At 44.0% G+C, this 14946-nt stretch overlaps 1 non-coding gene across 1 annotated transcript; it reads right to left on the reverse strand.

Annotated features, from left to right (window-relative positions):
• Nucleotides 1-825: 825 nt before the first annotated feature.
• On the reverse strand, nt 826-897 carry trnaw-cca (transfer RNA tryptophan (anticodon CCA)). Its single transcript has one exon. It is a non-coding gene; the product is annotated as a tRNA-Trp (tRNA).
• Between the last annotated feature and the right edge of the window lie 14049 nt (nt 898-14946).

Raw genomic sequence — 14946 nt, forward strand, 5'->3', positions numbered from 1 at the left:
TCTTTATGCCATCAGTGTGTTATGTGTCTGTAAGATTCAGTAGTAGACAGCTGACATTCGTACATTAACAGACCGTATTGGACATGAAACTTGTATCTTAACTTCTACTCAACTGTCTTTACTTTAAGAATCATGTAGAATCAAGCAGCCCTGGTTAAAAGCGCTCAAAGACATCTTCAGCCTCTAGAGGGCAGCAAAGAGATCCGTTACAGTCGGTGTTGCATAACATCCTGAAACTTGAAGGTTTCGGAGGCTTTCTCACATTATAACTGCCTTCACATATAAAATAACTCTTTGGCTCAGCGGGAAACTCTTGGATATTTTACACTTTGCATCCATGAAATGCCCAACAGTGAGAGAAAGTTTTAAACACACACGTGATGGTCAGCAGGTGGCGCCATAGGCTGCAATACACAGTAAGTGTTACGAAGCCAGAAACTAGACTTGTCTGCAGAAATGTTGGGTTTGGGCCATGTTTGCTGTCAGGAGCAGATACAAATGCTGGTCAGAACGCATCAGTCGTGTCTGGATATTAACTGAGCAGCAGCCCTCGTTTATTTGTATGTTTCTAGGAAAACAGGAAGTAGCTGCAGTGATTTATTTCACTTTTATTTTAACACACCTGCCATCACACTGCTGCCGTGTCTAAAATAAGATTTTGGGATTCGCTGTCGGACCCACTTCAGTTTGAAAACTGAAACTTTGACGCATTAAAAGTAATTTATTTTAGGTACTGATCAACCCTCATTTCTTTGCATATTTCCACAAAAACATCTGCAGTGATTTATCTGAGTTATAGTAACACCCTGAACTTTCATAGATATAAGACTCTGACATGATTTGAACACACAACCTTCTGATCTGGAGTCAGATGCACTACCGTTGTGCCACAGAGTCACATGAGAGCATCATTGACCTGAAGGAACAAGTCTGTTCTATTCAGATCAATTTCTTTATCTATTTCCAGTGAAACAGGAAACAGCTGCAGTGATTCACTGAAACGTGCACCTTGCAGTGCTTTGCTTGGGATTGGAAAGTGGGAAAAAAATTGTATATTTTGTATATTTGTGAAAGTACCTGTTGTTTTTGCAAGTGTCACATTAATAAAAGTAGCTTGAGTTCAGTCATTTTGTGCCACAATAATCTGAGCTGTGGGTTTACTTTATGATTTATTTATTTAGATTTATTAAATCACATTAAATATTCCCATTCCTAATATCAGTTCATTTTCAACAAAGAAATAAACTTGATAAGTTAAATCTCTTCCCAGTATACACACAATGAACATGGATTCAGTTTAGATATATTTTGAATATGCATGGAAGTGAATTATTATCTTATCCAATAGGTAATGTTCAGATGTAGAACTGTTCAGCCACTGATTCAGCTGCAGCAGGGCAGTTATTTTGCTTTGTGCACGAACAGAGGAGGTAAAACCAAACTGTTGGGCAGATTAATCCAGTTTGTGGTGATCAGCAGCAACAGATTCCAGAGTTCTACAGCAAAAACCTGCAAGCATCCCCAAACAGAACACCAGCAGAACCCAAAGTATGGCTGTGATGAAAGCTTTCTTCTTTGAGTTGAACTCGCTGTCTGCCTCTGAATCAGAACACAGAGAACAGAAAGAAATAACCACCGAGGAGACGACCAGCAGGAAGAAATACGGGATAAAGGGAATATCAGGGAGAAACTGAGAAGTTCCACCAAGCGCTCCACAGACCAAACGCACCCAATGCTGGTGTTTCTGATCCTGACGCCACCTGACTGTCATGGGCCCAGGTAGGTGCTCAGGTAGCCCCCCCCACACCTGTCAGGATGGAATGAACATCTCAGGCAAAGTTTGATCCTTGGTCTATTATTTCCTGAAAGGATTTACCTGTTATAGAGTCCAGTGATTGAAGCCAGTTGGTCGCAGGTTGGGATCATTGTAAAAACACAGTTGGGGGGGTTTATTCCTCAGTATTTAATGTTGACAACAGGTAAGGGGGGCAGTTTATGTTATTATGTTTATGTATTTATCCAAAGCAACTTATAGACAGGCTACAGATTCCTAAGGACTTTTACTGGAGGTAGCACCTTTCATGCAGGGGGATTTGAACCCAGGTCTCCCACATGAAAACTGGCAATCATACCCCTAAACTATCCAATCCACTGAGCTTTATCACTTATTGTAGTGAACTGGATGTGGACTGGAGGTGAAATAAAATGTCATCTGCTCTGAAGCTAATCTTGTGATGGTAACTGGAAACATGGATACCTTGGATATTGTGATTCTGGTGCATTGTAACTGCTGAAGGTGCCATGAATAATGCAAATAGTGGTGGAGAGATTGGGCATCCCTGTCTCACTCCTCTTTAAAGTGAATGGTTTTGATATTATTCCATTCCTTATAATATTATCATTATTATAGACAGGAAACATCTCAGGGGTTTCACACTTTAAGGTGTAAAGTGTTGATCTAACTCCTCTAATAGAAAACACTTAAAGCAAAGAGAAAGCGGATGAGGCGTGAATGAAACTGGCTCCGTGTGCGCGTAGGTGAGCGCGCAGGTGAGCGCGCAATCAGCGGGAATCTATATCAGCTGCGGCTCACTGCATCCTGGACAAACTGCGACGCCGGAGTCCGAACTGAGTTGTGTTCGGCTCCTGAGGACTGGAGACGCATCCCAACAGGTAAGAAATACGTTTTATTTGGACACTTTGGCGCTTCTTGGTGGTGTTTCTGTGCGTGTTAACAGAGCTTTAAAGCAGCTCATCAAAAGGTTTGAGAGAGGCCCTCAATCCGCTTCTAATTCAAGGCGGATCATAGCAGAACAGCCGCTTTAAGTCCGCAAAATGCGTAAATTCGCCTGTTTGTGACAGATAAGCCGATAGGTTAAATGTTTGTGGAACTAATTGTTGCAGGTTACAAAGAGAAATGTTTTCATTCACAAAGGGAACCGAGGACAGGAAGTAACACCTTTTCCCTCCAAAAGCTTGTATTTCCCGCGTGTTCCCGCAGCTTGTTTCCTGTTTCCAATGAGCCGGCAGGTGCGCCTCATCTTATTCTCTCTTTAAGTCCAGTTTACATGTTAACCTGCTTAAAACGGCCATTTTAAAAATGCAGCCTGTCTTAACTTCAGACATCCTGCATGAGACTTGAAGAGCTTCCATGTTGACACACCTGCGCTGTAAGCGCGTGCACGATAAGAGCTGATCAGCTGTTTGCATCTGATCGGTTTCATTGATTATTATCAGCGTCACTAAACCTGCTTTAATTCATATTGATCAGTGTGAACGACTGTAATGCTTTATCAGCAGGATCATCCAAACAATCAGCGGGGTGGCTTCAACTCCTTCAGAGTTCCCACACAAACTCGGGCATTTGAACGCATCGCTAAAGTTCCTCTTCTGGCTGCCTGTAAAATACAGAATAAAGTAGCTCATAAAGAATTAAACTGTTTGGACCCTCGGAACATCAATTCCATCCAGTTTTATTTACAAAATTCCAAATTACAACAAATGTCTCCTCAAAAGCTTCAAAGTTTCAGCCCAATTCATTCAATTTGAATTGGTCCAATTCATACAGAGACAATTTCTTTAAAAAGTAGCCAACAAATTGCACTGAAACTGTCGTTTAATTCAATCCAATGTGTCTGAACTTGGTGCCAACATCTTGGTTAGATGTGGTTTTGATTTGGTTTTGATTGCTCTGATTCTCATCAACAGAACTGTGCTGGACTGACTGCACCTGAACGCATCGCACAGTGGGCGGAGACTAAAGGCAGAGCAAGAAGAACCAGAGGTACTTATATCCTGTTTAATTTGATTTCATAAAACATTCCCTGACTGGTTATCGGCCTTTTGTTGGGACCAGATAACCCGTAAAGGTTCTGTTCGTGGCTCAGCAGACATTTTACATGAATTCTGAGAACCTGCCTGAAGACAAGATGGCCGACGTTTAAAGAGGGCTTCGAATACACCTCAAATGGATCAATTGTTGGTCCCAAAGTTAATGAAGTGCTTTAACTGTGTCCGTTCAGATATTAAGTCAAAGTCTAATTTATTTGTAGCACATTTCATGTACAAAATAATTAAAGTGCTTTCCATAAAATAAAATCTATGGAAGCCAATCGTGACCAAAATTTAGATTAAAATGCAGTTTCAGAAATGCTTTTTCATTTTAAGAATGTGGCTGCATAAAATCTTGTCTGCAGCCAGATGCTTCCTGAGTTCTGATGTAAATCGGTTTGATATAACTGAATAAAAGCATGTGAGCAGATCTGTTCCCCTCAAATACACTGAAACAATGGGTTAAATTTAGTGGAAAAGGGAGAAGTTTCACTGTTTATGCTGGATGATCCCAATTATCAGAAGTTTGTTTTAAATTACTCTTAAACAGTTTAATTGGTCTGATACAGCAGAAGAAGCTGTGATATATTTCAAGTTTACGGCTGTAACGCATCCAGATTCTGTAGCTTAATGCTCACAAACTCCACTTCTGAACAAAATGGAGCTTTTAAACCAATGAAAAGGTTAAAAACTCCCAAATGTCTGTTTGAATTAACCTCTGAACCCAGTTGAGCCACAAACTGCTTCTGTAAAACTTAACCTTCTTTTTCCTTCTTCCACAGACAGAACATCTGAAGATCAACAACCAGTAAGCGCCATTTTTCTGTGGTTTTGGGAGGCCGCCGTGCCTCGTGTTGGCCAAATTTAATTTGATGTCACAATGAGGTCTGAGCTTATTGCCACAGTTAAAGCAACACTGGAGAAGTTTGTGAACCTTTAAAACCTCTGGTCCTGCGCCACACTGTCCAGCTTAGCTTGACATCTTTTGTTGCCTCTTCATGAAATTCATGTGCAGGGCTCACATGGAGGTTTACTTTCATCACAGTGGTGCAGCATCCCCCAGCTTGAGGGGGCACCACCCTCTCGTGTTACTTTAACTGTCTCATTAGTTATTTTGTGCCATTAACCCCCCCCACCTTCCTCCCGCAGGTAGATGAGCGAACTGTAAGTCTTTTCTTTTACATTTATTTGCGTCCTTCGTCTATTCTTTTTTCCAAATAAAGTTTCTGCGCTCCAACATCGCAACGTCTTTTCTTCAATTCTCTATTAACAGCACAAATTTACATGAATTGTAAATTTGTGCTGTTAATTTACATTTAACTGACTGTTGAAGCGTTTATTCAATAACAGCTCAGCACTACATCTAGAGTTCATACCACAAAGTTTCTTGTTTGTGTTGGTCTGGAGTCTTTATTGGTCTGGCGTCTTTATTTGACTTTTTTTACAGGTTTTCTGTGACGACTGGACCTCATTAAAATTTATTATCAGTCCAAAAAATACCAAACGGTCGTGTTAGTTGCCGGTTAGTCCATAAAATAGGTTTCGGTCAAATGGAGCAGAATTTAATTTCGATCTGGGATTTTCAGGTTGGATCTGGATCTCTGAGGTTAGTGGGCTAACCTGACTTTTCTTTCAGGTTGGATCTTAGGTTAGTGGTTTAACCCCATTTTTTTACAGGGTTGCCGAGTAACGACCGCACCTCATCCAAGAAGAACCATCTGTCATATCAAAACCGTTTAGTTGCTAATTTGTCCGTAAAATCGGTTTAGGTAAATTGCTATTGGGACCATCTAAAGGTATGCCACACTATTGCCTCTGTGTCTTGGCCTCAGGCCTTTTCCTCTTTTTGGCCGCCGCGCCCTTCATCCTTTTTGGCCGCCGCGCCCTTCATCCTTTTTGGCCGCCGCGCCCTTCATCCTTTTTGGCCGCCGCGCCCTTCATCCCTTTTGGCCGCCGGCCTCTGTCCTCTCGCCTTTTGGCCGCCGTGCCCTTCGCCCCCCCCTTTTGGGCACTGAGCCCTCTCCTTTTTTTATTTTTCATACTCACAAAGTTGGTGTTTATAGTCGGGTGCTCGCTGGTGTCCGTAGTCTCTGGATTTATTTATAAGACTCACTGTAAGGCTGTGTATCGCGCTGCTGTTTAACACCAACCTCATTATCGCGCTCTCCAAACTGTACAAGTTCTTAATTCTAATGAGCCTGTTGCAATCAGTTCAGACCTCATTGTGTTAAAAGCACCTCCATTTCCTTCCCCTTGGTCAGATTTTTCACAGATTCAACATCCACTTCCAAAACCTGGTTCTTCATTTTAGGTTAATGAAGAATTTATGATCTAAAATATCAAAAGACAACAGTGTTATAAATATAATAATCTCAATGGGGGGGAAAAAACTGAAGCTGTAGGATAAGCTGTCGTTAACCGACGTACGGCCCGACAGGACAATAAAATAGTCCATAAAATAGGTTTCAATCAAATGGAGCAAAATTTTATTTAGATTTGGATCTCGGATAAAAGGTATGGCACACTTTTTTCAGGTTGGATCTGGATCTGAGGTTAGTGGGCTAACTTGACTTTTCTTTCAGGTTGGAGCTCTCTAAGGTTAGTGGTTTAACCCCATTTTTTTTTACAGGGTTGCTGAGTGACCACTGCACCTCATCTGGCTTTATCGTCTCTCAAGAGGAACCATCTGTCATAAATTTGTCCATAAAATCTATTTGGGTCAATTATTATTGGGACCATCTAAAGGTATGCCACACTATTGCCTCTGTGTCTTGGCCTCAGGCCCTTCAATCTTTTTGGCCGCCGCGCCCTTCATTCCTCTTGGCCGCGGGCCTCTGTCCTCTCGCCTCTTGGCCGCCGCGACCTTCGCCCCCCTTTTGGGCACTGAGCCCTCTTTTTTTATTTTTTTTTTTTGAAACTCACTAAGCCTGATCAGTTCCAGAATGATGTGGTGAAACATTTGACAGTTGGTCAGTTGACATGTAATAGGTTCCAGAGTTCTAGATAATTGGATAAGTTCACCCAGTTGAAAACCTTAACATCCCAATAATCTCCCTTCTCCTCTGGTGTTCCCCAAGGCTCTGTACTCGGCCCTATCCTGTTAATCATCGATCTCCTTCCCCTTTGTCATATTTTTCGCATATTCAACATCCAGCTGACATAGTCTTTAAAACTTGTCTAGGATGTTGCCGTGAGGCTGTGTGGCTCGTTAAAGACCTACGGCCCGACGAGACAAGGCAGCTGACATCGTCTTTAAAACTTGTCCTGGATGTTGCCGTGAGGCTGTGTGGCTCGTTAAAGACCTATGGCCCGACGAGACAAGGCAGCTGACATCGTCTTTAAAACTTTGCTATCATATCTCTTATCTAGGATGATGCCGTGAGGCTGTGTGGATCGTTAAAGACCTATGGCCCGACGAGACAAGGCAGCTGACATAGTCTTTAAAACTTGTCTAGAATGTTGCCGTGAGGCTGTGTGGCTCGTTAAAGACCTACGGCCCGACGAGACCAGGCAGCTAACATAGTCTTTAAAACTTTGCTATCATATCTCTTATCTAGGATGATGCCGTGAGGCTGTGTGGATCGTTAAAGACCTATGGCCCGACGAGACAAGGCAGCTGACATCGTTTTTATCTCTTATCCAGAATGTTGCCGTGAGGCTGTGCAACTTGTGAAGGACCTATGGCCCGACGAGACAAGGCAGCTGACATGGTCTTTAAAACTTGTCTAGGATGTTGCCGTGAGGCTGTGTGGATCGTTAAAGACCTATGGCCCGACGACACAAGGCAGCTGACATAGTCTTTAAAACTTGTCTAGGATGTTGCCGTGAGGCTGTGTGGCTCGTTAAAGACCTATGGCCCGACGAGACAAGGCAGCTGACATCGTCTTTAAAACTTGTTAGGATGTTGCCGTGAGGCTGTGTGGATCGTTAAAGACCTATGGCCCGACGAGACAAGGCAGCTGACATCGTCTTTAAAACTTTGCTATCATATCTCTTATCTAGGATGATGCCGTGAGGCTGTGTGGATCGTTAAAGACCTATGGCCCGACGAGACAAGGCAGCTGACATCGTCTTTAAAACTTGTCTAGGATGTTGCCGTGAGGCTGTGTGGCTCGTTAAAGACCTATGGCCCGACGACACAAGGCAGCTGACATCGTCTTTAAAACTTGTCTAGGATGTTGCCGTGAGGCTGTGTGGCTCGTTAAAGACCTATGGCCCGACGACACAAGGCAGCTGACATAGTCTTTAAAACTTGTCTAGGATGTTGCCGTGAGGCTGTGTGGCTCGTTAAAGACCTATGGCCCGACGACACAAGGCAGCTGACATCGTCTTTAAAACTTGTCTAGGATGTTGCCGTGAGGCTGTGTGGCTCGTTAAAGACCTATGGCCCGACGACACAAGGCAGCTGACATGGTCTTTAAAACTTGTCTAGGATGTTGCCGTGAGGCTGTGTGGATCGTTAAAGACCTATGGCCCGACGAGACAAGGCAGCTGACATCGTCTGTAAAACTTGTCTAGGATGTTGCCGTGAGGCTGTGTGGATCGTTAAAGACCTATGGCCCGACGACACAAGGCAGCTGACATCGTCTTTAAAACTTGTCTTGGATGTTGCCGTGAGGCTGTGTGGCTCGTTAAAGACCTATGGCCCGACGAGACAAGGCAGCTGACATAGTCTTTAAAACTTGTCTAGGATGTTGCCGTGAGGCTGTGTGGATCGTTAAAGACCTATGGCCCGACGAGACAAGGCAGCTGACATAGTCTTTAAAACTTGTCTAGGATGTTGCCGTGAGGCTGTGTGGCTCGTTAAAGACCTACGGCCCGACGAGACCAGGCAGCTAACATAGTCTTTAAAACTTGTCCTGGATGTTGCCGTGAGGCTGTGTGGCTCGTTAAAGACCTATGGCCCGACGAGACAAGGCAGCTGACATAGTCTTTAAAACTTTGCTATCATATCTCTTATCTAGGATGATGCCGTGAGGCTGTGTGGATCGTTAAAGACCTATGGCCCGACGACACAAGGCAGCTGACATCGTCTTTAAAACTTGTCTAGGATGTTGCCGTGAGGCTGTGTGGCTCGTTAAAGACCTACGGCCCGACGAGACAAGGCAGCTGACATCGTCTTTAAAACTTGTCTAGGATGTTGCCGTGAGGCTGTGTGGCTCATTAAAGACCTATGGCCCGACGACACAAGGCAGCTGACATAGTCTTTAAAACTTGTCTAGGATGTTGCCGTGAGGCTGTGTGGATCGTTAAAGACCTATGGCCCGACGAGACAAGGCAGCTGACATAGTCTTTAAAACTTGTCTAGGATGTTGCCGTGAGGCTGTGTGGCTCGTTAAAGACCTACGGCCCGACGAGACCAGGCAGCTAACATAGTCTTTAAAACTTGTCCTGGATGTTGCCGTGAGGCTGTGTGGCTCGTTAAAGACCTATGGCCCGACGAGACAAGGCAGCTGACATAGTCTTTAAAACTTTGCTATCATATCTCTTATCTAGGATGATGCCGTGAGGCTGTGTGGATCGTTAAAGACCTATGGCCCGACGACACAAGGCAGCTGACATCGTCTTTAAAACTTGTCTAGGATGTTGCCGTGAGGCTGTGTGGCTCGTTAAAGACCTACGGCCCGACGAGACAAGGCAGCTGACATCGTCTTTAAAACTTGTCTAGGATGTTGCCGTGAGGCTGTGTGGCTCATTAAAGACCTATGGCCCGACGACACAAGGCAGCTGACATAGTCTTTAAAACTTGTCTAGGATGTTGCCGTGAGGCTGTGTGGCTCGTTAAAGACCTATGGCCCGACGACACAAGGCAGCTGACATCGTCTTTAAAACTTGTCTAGGATGTTGCCGTGAGGCTGTGTGGATCGTTAAAGACCTATGGCCCGACGAGACAAGGCAGCTGACATCGTCTTTAAAACTTGTCTAGGATGTTGCCGTGAGGCTGTGTGGATCGTTAAAGACCTATGGCCCGACGAGACAAGGCAGCTGACATAGTCTTTAAAACTTGTCTAGGATGTTGCCGTGAGGCTGTGTGGCTCGTTAAAGACCTATGGCCCGACGACACAAGGCAGCTGACATCGTCTTTAAAACTTGTCTAGGATGTTGCCGTGAGGCTGTGTGGATCGTTAAAGACCTATGGCCCGACGACACAAGGCAGCTGACATCGTCTTTAAAACTTGTCTAGGATGTTGCCGTGAGGCTGTGTGGATCGTTAAAGACCTATGGCCCGACGACACAAGGCAGCTGACATAGTCTTTAAAACTTGTCTAGGATGTTGCCGTGAGGCTGTGTGGCTCGTTAAAGACCTATGGCCCGACGAGACAAGGCAGCTGACATCGTCTTTAAAACTTTGCTATCATATCTCTTATCTAGGATGATGCCGTGAGGCTGTGTGGATCGTTAAAGACCTATGGCCCGACGACACAAGGTAGCTGACATAGTCTTTAAAACTTGTCTAGGATGTTGCCGTGAGGCTGTGTGGATCGTTAAAGACCTATGGCCTGACGACACAAGGCAGCTGACATCGTCTTTAAAACTTGTCTAGGATGTTGCCGTGAGGCTGTGTGGATCGTTAAAGACCTATGGCCCGACGAGACAAGGCAGCTGACATCGTCTTTAAAACTTTGCTATCATATCTCTTATCTAGGATGATGCCGTGAGGCTGTGTGGATCGTTAAAGACCTATGGCCCGACGAGACAAGGCAGCTGACATCGTCTTTAAAACTTTGCTATCATATCTCTTATCTAGGATGATGCCGTGAGGCTGTGTGGATCGTTAAAGACCTATGGCCCGACGAGACAAGGCAGCTGACATCGTCTTTAAAACTTGTCTAGGATGTTGCCGTGAGGCTGTGTGGCTCGTTAAGGCAGCTGAAATCGTCTTTAAAACTGAAACCCATCCGTGGGTAAAACTTGTTGTCCAGTAGCCTTGGTTGGGCCATCAGAAATCAGAGTAATCAGGGGCGGTCACTCCCCTCTCTGAAACCACTTCTTGGTGGGCGGACCTCTCACCAAAGCAAGAGCTTTAAAAACTCACTACAGCACACTGAAGGTATCGGAACAGCAGGGATTGAGCCTTGTGTGTCTGCTAGTGTACGTTTTTCTAAGTCTCTTTGCTAAGATCAGTACTTGCTTCTAAGCAAGTGACTGAAACCCATCCGTGGGTAAAACCTGTTGTCCAGTAGCCTCGGTTGGGCCATTGGAGTAATTAGGGGCTGTGAAGGGGCGGTCACTCCCCTCTGAAACTCCTCCTCGGTGGGCGGTCCTCTCACCAAAGCAAGAGCTTTAAAAACTCACTACAGCACACTGAAAGTATCGGAACTGGAGGGATTGAGCCTTGTGTGTCTGCTAGTGTACGTTTTTCTAAGTTTCTTTGCTAAGATCAGTACTTGCTTTGAGCAAGTGACTGAAACCCATCCGTGGGTAAAATCTGTTGTCTAGTAACCTTGGTTGGGCCATCGGAAATCAGAGTAATTAGGGGCTGTGAAGGGGCGGTCACTCCCCTCTGAAACTCCTTCTCGGTGGGTGGTCCTCTCACCAAAGCAAGAGCTTTAAAAACTCACTACAGCACACTGAAGGTATCGGAACTGGAGGGATTGAGTCTTGTGTGTCTGCTAGTATACGTTTTTCTAAGTTTCTTTGCTAAGATCAGTACTTGCTTTGAGCAAGTGACTGAAACCCATCCGTGGGTAAAACCTGTTGTCTAGTAACCTTGGTTGGGCCATCGGAAATCAGAGTAATTAGGGGCTGTGAAGGGGCGGTCACTCCCCTCTGAAACTCCTTCTCGGTGGGTGGTCCTCTCACCAAAGCAAGAGCTTTAAAAACTCACTACAGCACACTGAAGGTATCGGAACTGGAGGGATTGAGTCTTGTGTGTCTGCTAGTATACGTTTTTCTAAGTTTCTTTGCTAAGATCAGTACTTGCTGTTCAGCAAGTGACTGAAACCCATCCGTGGGTAAAACCTGTTGTCTAGTAGCCTCGGTTGGGCCATCAGAAATCAGAGTAATGGGGCTGTGAAGGGGCGGTCACTCCCCTCTGAAACCTCTTCTTGGTTATCTCTCGGTGGGCGGTCCTCTCACCAAAGCAAGAGCTTTAAAAACTCACTACAGCACACTGAAGGTATCGGAACAGCAGGGATTGAGTCTTGTGTGTCTGCTAGTGTACGTTTTTCGAAGTCTCTTTGCTAAGATCAGTACTTGCTTTGAGCAAGTGACTGAAACCCATCCGTGGGTAAAACCTGTTGTCCAGTAGCCTCGGTTGGGCCATCAGAGTAATTAGGGGCTGTGAAGGGGCGGTCACTCCCCTCTGAAACTCCTTCTCGGTGGGTGGTCCTCACTAAAGCAAGAGCTTTAAAAACTCACTACAGCACACTGAAAGTATCGGAACTGGAGGGATAGAGCCTTGTGTGTCTGTTAGTGTACGTTTTTCTAAGTTTCTTTGCTAAGATCAGTACTTGCTTTGGACCATCGGACCCCCTCCTTTGGACCATCGGACCCTACCTTTCAGGGATCTCAGGACAGCTCTGGCTGTAAGTTTTAAAACGTTGTCATCTGAACTTCATTTCTGTGGATAAACAAATAATCATTTTCGTCATTTTTTTAATGTGAACTGTTCTGATTTATGACTTCTAGTTGGATTTCATGGACCTGATGGGACCTGCAGTTCTGAAGAAGCTTTGAATCATGGATTCCACAACTTTCTGAATTTTTGTGTTTTTACTGAGAATAAATTGTGACTTTTTATTCCTGTGTTTTCTCCTCCTTTTAAATACAAACCATCTGCTTTATCACATCAGACATCTTCTCAAGCTGTCCAGTTTGAAGCCCAAAGAGAGCAGGTGGTACAGGTCATGAACAGTGTGTCACAGTTTAGGTTTAATGTCACAGTTTATGTTTAATCATCTTGTTTTCAGGTCATGTTTTTCCCCTCGGTTCACTCACCTCACCTGCTTCATTGTGTACCTCATTCACTGATCACTCCCACAGTATTTAGCCTCCTGGTTTCCTTTCAGTCACTGCAGAATCCTCACTATCCCTTCATGCCGAGTCACAGAAAGATAAGTCTGGTTTTGCCTCATAGCCATAGTCGTTGTCTTGTTTCATAGTTAAGTATTTTTGATCCTGCTCTGCTTTATGTTTTTGCCTTGTCTTGTTTTTTGGAATAAACCTTGTTTTGGAAGTTAAAGAGCTGCATCTGGGTCCTACCTTTCCCCCAGTTCCTGACAGTGTCTTTATCCCAGAACTACATGGTGAATTATGGGCAGGAGGAATGTTCTGAGCACCCACCGTCTTTAAACATCCAGAGATGGACTGATGGGAGAAGATCTGTGACTTTGGGCCTCAGAAAGCTCATCAGAGCGTTAACTTCAGAGCAGGTTCAGCTTATTCAGATCATCTTTAACACCGTGAAGATCTCACTGAGCGGTGCTATGATGCTGGTTATCGGCTCAGGAAGTCAACGCAGGTTTGATGGAGGTGACATCAGATGACCAATCACAATCTGTCATCCAGCCTCTTAAATGCTGAACAAAAGGGTCCTTTGTTGTTCTGTTGGTTTAAATCATTCTTTAAAACACTTTTTTCCCTTCACCAGCCCTCTTTGACCATCTAATCTTACCAGTTTTATTGATTTTAAAAAACAAAACAAACAAAACCTTGATTTAGTCAGAAGACAGTGGAACACAGAAGGACAAAGATGGGTGTAAGTTCGTGTTTTGGTCTGTAAGTAACCTCCAAAGCCACTAAAAAATTAGGCCTTCCATCAGTCAGATACAGAGTAGTGACGTTGACCTTCAACACTAACGCAGCATCAACCAGGGACCACAGGCTGGATCACAGCTGGTGTGTTGGGCCAGTGCTCTGATTGTTCATCATCCAGGAAGCTCTTCAGCAGCTCAGTCTTCCTGTTGGTGTAACGGTGGCTCATGTTCAGCGGGTATAGAAAATGGATGGATGGATGGTGGGGAAACTGAGGTAAAATTATTCAAAATGTACTTTTCTGTCGTATATTTACTCAACGACTGAATCAAAGTTAAGATGACAGCAAAACAAAACAGGCTGGAAAACTTGAAAGGGTATGAAACCTTTCTGTGGCACCAGATGTGTTTGTCTGCAACTAGATTTTGTTAACTTGAGAGGGCTACAACATTTCAATGTGGGGTCATTTTATAATAGTTTTCTGTGCTTATTGGTTGAAAATTAACTATTTGTTTCAGAAAAGGAAATGTTGGTCATTACAGTTTGAAAATGTCTGGCCCACAAAGTGCTGGAGATGAGAAATGGAGGAAGAAATACAGTCAACATCCTAACACCCACCCACTTATAACGTCATGACACCAGGTGGCATTTGCATGGTGAGCAGTGGACACTAGGGGGCGCCAGCACTGCATTTTAGAGAGAAGATTCTGAGCTGAAAGTGAGCTGTCACACATTTTAGGACAGGAGCAGAGAGCATCTAAGTACATGTACTGAACTACTATAGTTGGATGCATCCCTGAAGGATTCTGTGCTTCTACTTCTACTGCAAAGCACTTTATGGACTTTGTCTCCCAGACTTTTCTCGCCTTCAACTTGCTGCTGCTGCCCATCTTTAACCAACACTAACAGACCTGTGCACATCACTCCTGTTCTTAACTCCCTTCATTGGCTTCCTGTCCTTTATAGAACTGATTTTAAACTTTTAAAGTTTGTTTTTAAAGCTCTTAACGGCCTCACCCCATCGTATTTATCTGAGCTTTTAACTGTAACCCTGGCAGAGCTCTGAGGTCAACAAATCAACTTTAGCTGGAAGTGTTCAGGTCCAAATAAAAGCCCTGGGGTGACCGAGCCTTTTTCTGCTGCCCCCAGGCTCTGGAATAAGCTAAAAACATATTTATTTCAGATGGCTTTTAATACCCAGTAGTATGGTGACACTTTTATATTATCTTATTCAATTTTGCTGTATTTTATTGCGTTTACTGTTATTTTATTGTTTTTTTTTTTTTTACTTATTCTTTTCTTTATTTATTATCTGCTTTAAAGCACTTTGGTACCGAAATGGATTGTTATAAAGGGCTGTAGAAATAAATTACATTTACATTTACTTCTTGGCCTCCACTATATCTCAGGTCATTTTTT

The sequence above is a fragment of the Leuresthes tenuis genome, unplaced genomic scaffold (assembly GCF_036924035.1).
Source record: "Leuresthes tenuis unplaced genomic scaffold, fLeuTen1.0.hap1 SCAF_19, whole genome shotgun sequence".
Taxonomy (NCBI): domain Eukaryota; kingdom Metazoa; phylum Chordata; class Actinopteri; order Atheriniformes; family Atherinopsidae; genus Leuresthes; species Leuresthes tenuis.